This window comes from Orycteropus afer, unplaced genomic scaffold (assembly GCF_000298275.1).
Source record: "Orycteropus afer afer isolate SDZICR_OR568_19922 unplaced genomic scaffold, OryAfe1.0 scaffold00005, whole genome shotgun sequence".
NCBI classification, from domain to species: domain Eukaryota; kingdom Metazoa; phylum Chordata; class Mammalia; order Tubulidentata; family Orycteropodidae; genus Orycteropus; species Orycteropus afer.
This window is the reverse complement of record NW_006921592.1, coordinates 26238055-26245827: the sequence shown is the minus strand read 5'-3', so window position 1 is coordinate 26245827 and position 7773 is coordinate 26238055.

The following is a 7773-nucleotide window of genomic DNA, read 5'->3' as shown; positions in this document are numbered from 1 at the left end:
TTTCTGAAAATTTAGTATTAATCTTTTGGATTTCTGTATGTAGATTTTGTATTATTTCCAATTTTTCATTTATTTTGTCATTTTGTTCTTGTATTGTCTTTTGAAATTGTTCTAGGGTTTTCTCTGTGTTTTCCTTGATCTGTCTCTCAATTCATTGAAGATACCTAAATATAATTTTTTTGAATTCTTTATCAGGGAGTTCCAATGCTGTGTCTTCCTCAGGGATGTGTTTTGGGTCTGTATCCCGGTCCCTTGTTTGCTTTATCTTGCTTCTTTGTGTGGACTGTGATGCTCTGTTTTCTTCGAGGCATTATGATGTTTTTGTGTTTATATTTAATTGCTGATTGTATGTTGGAGTGACTTGCCCACGATTTTCATTTTCTTTGTTTTGTTTGTATATTGTCTATGCAAGCAGGGTACTGTGCTCCTCTATTTGCTAGTTGACAGCTCTTATACACTCACCACCTGTCTCCTTTCCTGTTGTCAGTCTCTTGTATGTCCCTGCTGACCTTGGCAAACAGAGCCTATTCTTATGTCCCTGGAATCTGAATGAGAATGCTATCACTTTAAAATCCAAAATGGTTGCCACTTGTAAAGATTCAAAATGGCTGCACCCTTGGTCACTTTAAATATCCAAAATGGCCACTGCTTGTAAACATTCAAAATGGCTATGCCCTTTGTCACTTGATATATCCAAAATGGCTGCCACATGTAAACAATCAAAATGGCTGCACCCTCCAGACAGCGGAAAGTCAATAGCTCAAGTTGTCTCCTTCCTTGCTGTTTCCCTTCCTAGTCATAGGTCACTAGTGCAGTGGTCCCTGCAGCCCATGGTAACCAGGGCTGATCTTTAGGTCAATTCTCAGGTCCCAACACCACTTGGAAATATTCAGGCTGTTGGTCCTGTCAGAGTAGCTGACAGTCTGCAGCTCTGACCATCTCTGTATTCACTGTTGTCATTTGGGTTTTTCACTAATTGGTGCCTAATCCACTTCTGTATAGTTCCCTTCAAAGCTCAGGGCTCCAGGATTATCTTCTGTATCTCTGCCAATTGGTTTTTATTTTTTTTTGTTGAAGAGGGTCTGTATCGCTTGTCTGCCTTTTCCTCCATCTTACCAGAAGTCCTTCAAATATACTACAGATAAATCAAAATTTTTATTCTAAAAATGTTCAAGTAACCCACTGAAAGGCTGAAAAGAACACAGAGAAATGATAAACAGCACAAATAGAAAACAAAAAACAAAATGACAGACTTCATCCCTAACAGATCAATAAATATATTAAATTTCTGTAGAAAAATATTTTTGTGTTCTATGTTATACCAATTGAGTTTGATGTCCCCTGCCACCGTGGTCCTGAGTCCACAGGCCCAGACACTCATTCTCCCAAGGTGTTTGGTAGTGGCTAAGAAGTTATCATAACTTTGTCCCCTGTTTAGCTCTATTATATACATGGACATTTTAATAACACATACAAACATGTATGTAGAAATATCATCTGCCAAACTTTTATATGATCATGAGTATATTCCTGTTCACCTACCCAGACCTGATCACCTTGCCTGTCCACTATGTATCCACCCATAGATTAGTTTGCTGTTATTGATAATGCAATACTGTGTATGGAATAGTATTTACCTTTGTTGTCTGTACCTCTTGAGTGCAAGAGGTATGAGCTTTAAACACAATGGGTAACAGTTTATATTCTCATGAAAAGGGTGGTGGTAGATAATAACCCATTTTATTTTTATAAAGAAAAAATCATGTAGATGGAAGAGAAATTAGATGAGCAAGTTCTAACTGGTGAATTATTATATAATAATGAGCATTTCAGCATTAAGCCCAAGATGCCAAAAGAATAATCTTTGTAATTACAAAGTTCAATCAACAGCAGTGGTAGGTGGACTGGTGTTGAGAGTCTCTTCTGCAGCAGGAGGAGAAGCAAGATGAGGCAGGAATGGAGAAAAGCAAGAGACTCCCTTTGAGAGAGAGAAGCTCTCCATCAGGAGGGAGGAGGCCAATTTGTGAAAAAGACCAAAGCACTGCTAAAACCAGGGGGGAGGAGGGGAAGACCGTGATAAAGGAGGAAGAGATATAAAGAAAGATAGAGCAGAATAGAGTGCCAACAAATAGTCAAATATCATCTCCTTCCATGAGTTGCAAGAGCAGTTGCCAGCCCATCATTCTTGTATTATGGATGCTTTTTCTTTTCTCACACAGCTCCCACCTAACATGGAATCATGAGAGAATCATGGAAGGTTGTCATGAATCATGGAAGTTTGTCATGAATTTTAGAAGGTTAAAGCTCTAAAAGGAGTTCCTGGGTGGTGAGAATTGTTAATGTACTTAGCTGCTTACCAAGAGATAACCAGAGGGACCTTCAAAGAAAGATCTGGCAACCTACTTCCAACAACCATATGGAGCACAGTTCTACTCTGACACTCATGAGATCATCATGAATAGGCATTTGCTTGACAGCAACTTTTTTTGTTTGGTTTTAAAGCTGTAAGAGGTCTTTGCCATCATGTATCTAAAAGATCTGGAGAAGTGATAGGACTTGTCCAACATTAACACACACAGTAGTCAAGTCAAAGTTAGGATCTGGATTCCTGGAGCCCAGTCTGATATTCTTATCATTCTCTCTTATTGTCTTCATTAAAAAAAAAAAAAAAAAAAAATCACTGGTATGGATTACTGCATCTAAACAATGACAGAAGCAAGAGAACTTCTGAGCCTCTCAGCCACCCATGTGTAGATGCATGAACATTTTCACATAGAATATATGTTTACATGCAAGGCAAACAGCTGCAATGGGGGAAGCAATTAGTAAATCTCTGAACTATCCTTCTGATTACACTTAAATTCCAAAAGCTAATTGGCTGAAATGTTCCTCCTTAATTATAAGCAATTAATATGTGAAACTTGGTTTGCATTTCACAAGACAGTTTGCATTTCATGATTAAAATCGCATCGTTCATTTACTAATGGTCTTAATGGCCTGTAATCGTAAAGCACATTCAATTAACATAGGATTTTCAAATTGTAAGTAAGGGAGGATGCCTGAATTTAGGAACTATCCTACCATTGCTGAGGACACAACCAGCACTCATCCGAGGCTGTAACACACAAAACATGCATGCATATGCTTGTACCAACCCACCCACATCTGTAAGAAGTCCTAACCTGTCAACTTTGACCCCTTCCAGATTTCCTACTCTGTTTTTCCTTTTCTTCTGAGAAGGCTTGTCCTCTCTCCCTTACTCAGTCAAATCAGACACACTCAGCACCAATGGCAATTGAAGTCTATGCAAGATACAGGTGCTGGTAGTTGAGCTCCACCCTGGATACCAGTAGAACTAGTTATAAAAGCTATAATTTACAGACTGTCTCACTGAAGAAATCCAAGAAATATGACATTGCCAAAGATTTATTAAGAGCATAAGGAGCACAAGAGGCAGAAGGAAATAGAAGATCTGAACAAAAGATTAGGGGGAGAGGAGGTGAAGAAGATAAGGAAGGAGTTGAGAATTAAGGGACCAAGGAAGTGAATTAGGAAAGAGAGAAGGCAAAGCCTGAGGTAAAAGAAGGCATCAGCAGAGTTGAGGCAATAACAGGAATTCCTCAGACACAGAGTAATTTTATCAGAATGATAGTGTTCTAGAATAGTAGTATTCTGGGAACTCTGGTGGCATAGTGCCTAAGACATTTGACTGCTAACCGGAAGGCTGGCAGTTCAAACACACCAGCCACTCCTGGAAAGGAAGGTTGGGCAGTCCACTTCCGTAGAGATAACCGTCAGAAACCCAAGGAGGGGTCGTTTTGAGTCAGGACTGACTGGAAGGCAGTGAGTTTGGTTTAATTTTTTTATAGGAATGTTCTAAGCAAGTCCCTGGGTGGTGCAAACAGTGACATACTCAATTGCCAACGAGAGGCTGCAAGTGCCATCCACCAGCAGATGCCCTGGAAGAATGGCCTAGGGAGCTAAAAATCAACTACTGAAAGTCCTGTGGACTACAGCTCTACTCTGACACACACCGGATTTTTTTTTTTTGGTATTCTGAAACCAAAGTAGAACTACAGATCATTAAGAAGCAAGTCTTTGTGATATGTGTTGATCTTTTCTCTATCTTTCTTACATTTTCTGAAATATTAGAGTGGCAGGTGTATTTAGAGCAGAAGCTGACAAACTAGGGACCACAGGCTTCCAATTGTTTTTGTAAATTACAAACTATGGACCACAGATCTCTGCTTGTTTTTATAAATTAAGTTTTATTGGAACACAGCTACTCTAATTCATTCACTTACTGTCTATGGTTGCTTTCATGCTACAATGGCAGTATTGAATAGTTAAAACAGAGACTGTATGGCCCACAAAGCCTAAATATTTATTATCTGCCCTTAACAGAAAAGTTTGCTACCCCCTGATTTAGAGTATAATGCTTCCATAATAAACAAATCATCCACTTTTAGCAACTGTACAAACAAGTGATCCTTTTTCTTGCTATTTTTCAAACACAATATGTAATGTTTTTCCTCAGGACATTTGCACTTGTTCTTCAGTCCACCTGGAGCATTCATCTCCCACATCGACACATGGCTCCCTCCCCCACTGAATTCAGATCTTTGTTGAAATGTCACCTTCTCAGTAGGGCTATGTCTGACCATCCTGTTTAAAATGGCGAGTCCAAGTCCCCACCTCTAGCCCAGCAAATCCTATTTCCCTTTTCTACTTAATGTTTCTCATTATCTATGCATTATCTAGCATCCAATGTATTCTGCTAATGTATTTGTTACTTGGCTTTCTTCTCATACTAGGATGTTAACTCTTTGAAGGCAGGGATTTTGGGCAGTAGTATTCACTACCACATCTCCAAAAGGCAGGACAGCACCTTAAACATAGTAAGCACTCAGTAAGTAAATTATTTATTTAAAGGATGAACCCAACAAGGTAAGTCCTATTATTATTCTTATGTTACAGATGAGGACACTAAGACCCTAAGACATTAAATTACTTGCTAGAAATTACAGTGGGAGCTCTGATAGCATAGTGGCTAAGGCACTTGACTGCTAACCAGAAGGCTGGCAGTTCAAACCCACTAGGCACTCCTCAGAAGGAAGATGGGGCAATCTATTTCCATAGTGATACTGCCTCAGAAACCCAAGGAGGGGTTGCTATGAGTCGGGTCCAACTTGATGGCACACAACAACAACAACAACAACAACAGAAATCACAGTGCTAGGAAGTAGGAGAGCTAGTCACGGCTTCCTGAGGCTGCAGGCTTGAGCACTATTGATGGGAATGGTTTCTATTGCTACTGGTTGTTTTTACTATTCATTTTCATTCAGCAGTTATCTAGAGCTAGGCACTGTGCTTGAGTCTGTGTAGGATAAAAAGATGAATATGGCATACTTCTAGACATTAAGATCTATGTTTTCTCTCTCTCTCTCTCTCTCTCTCTCTATATATATATATATATATATATATATTATTGAAAACCCTGTGGGTAGAAGAACCCAGTTCTATTCTGACACACATGGGGTTGGAATCAACTTGATAGCAACTCATTTGGGTTTTGTTGTTGCTTTTACATACAAAATATAAAGACACATACATGTGCATTTTTATGTTGTTTTACTTTTTATTTTGGAAAATTTTCAAACACACCAATATAGCCTAGGATAATGAACTCCCATTTATTCATCACCCATCTCCAACAGTTGGTAACATTTTCCCAATTTTGTTTAATCTATCCTTCTCCAATTCATAATTGTTTGCTAGAGTACTTTAATGCAAATCACAGACATCATGCAATTTTACCAGCATATATGTAGCTCTAAGCAAAAAGGACATTTTTTAAAGTCCAACCATCTGCAATTATTATACCCAACAGAATTAATAATAATCACATAGTATTTCATAATACGTAATTCTTATTCAAATCCCCTTGAATGCTCGAAAAGGTATGTTTTTATTTTCTCCTATTTGTTGATGCTAAGATGTCTATAATACACCTGTTTTATTTCATTTTCAATCAAAAAACCAACAAAAATGATCTTAAATTTTACAAAGAAATATGTTAGATTAAGATAAATATGCAACTAAATATTATACTATGTAATACAATGTATCATAAAAATGGAATAAGTAAGTGGAGTCAAAGAGGTGGACACATCAGAAAAGATCCTGAAGGGCATGGTAGTTGTATTTGGCCTTGAAGAGTGAATTTCAGCAGATAGAGATTGTGGCAAGGGCACTACCAATAGAAGGAAGAGCCTGAGCAAAGTCCCAAAGGACAAGAAAATAGATAATGTATCTGAAAAACAACCAGGAGCCCTTTTTGTTGAAGCTAAGATCACCTGTGAGCTGTGGTTCTCAAAGTGTGTTCTAGGAGCAACAGCTTCAACTTCACCTGGAAACTTGCTAGACATGCCAACTCACAGCCTCAGCCCAGCCCTGTAGTTGTTAGTTGCTGTGGAGTCTATTCTGACTAATGGTGACCTCGTGTGTGCAAATGGAACTGTGCTCCATAAGCTTTTCAAGGCTGTGACCTTTCAGAAGAAGATTGGCAGGCCTGTCTTCCAAACCAACTCTGGATGGGTTTAAACTGCCAACCTTTTGGCTACTAGTCAAAAGGGTAACCATTTGCACTACCCAGGAACTCCTAACCTGTTGCTGCGGAGTTCAATTCTATTCATGGCAACTCCATGTGTTTACAAGACAGAACTGCTCTATAGGGTCCTCTTGCCTGTAATTCATATGGAAGCAGATTGTGAAACATTTCTTCTCCATCCCATTACATGGATTTCAACACCAACCGTTAGATTAGTTGTTGTTGTTGTTAGGTGCCATTGAGTCAGCTCCGACTCATAGCTACCCTATGTACAACACAATGAAACACTGCCTGGTCATGCACCATCCTCACAACGCTTGCTGTTCTTGAGCCCATTGTTGCAGCCACAGTGTCAATCCATCTTGTTGAGGGCCTTCCTTTTTTTCACTGACCTTCCACTTTACCAAGCATGAGATCCTTCTCCAGGGAATGGTCTCTTCTGACAACGTGACCAAAATAGGTGAGATAACATCTAGCCATTCTCTCTTCTGAGGAGCATTCCATCTGCACTTCTTCTGGGACAGATTTGTTTGTTCTTCTGGCAGTCCATGCATGGTACTTCCAATATTCTTCTCCAACACACCTCAAAAGCATCAGCTCTTCTTTGGCCTTTCTTATTCATTGTTCAGCTTTCACATGCATATGAGTCAATTGAAAATACCATGGTTTGGGTTAGGTGCACCTTAGTCTTAAAAGTGGTATCTTTGCTCTTCAACACTTTAAAGAAGTCTTTTGGAGCAGATTTGCCCAGTGCAATACAATGACTTTACTGATGATTCCATAGGTGTTGATTGTGGATCCAAATAATATGAAATGTCTGACAACTTCAGTCTTTTCACCATTTATCATGATGCTGCTTATTGGTCCAGTTGTGAGGTTAGTAGTTAGTAGCGTGAACTGTTTGCACCACTTGAGTCAAATCTCAGGATCTGAAGCCCAGGAATCTGTGTTTTATAAGTCCTGGGGTGACTCTTAAGTTCCTTAAATGTTACAAAGTATTGCATGTAGAGTGCACTGGAAGGGGGTGACCTTGAATGGTAGGCTAAAAACAATGGTCTTTAACTGTTCACTGAAACAATGAAGCACTCTTGAAGACTGTTGAACAGATAGCTGATTGTTCCTATGTTTTGGAGCTCTGGCATTGAGCGAGAGGGCAGAAGGAC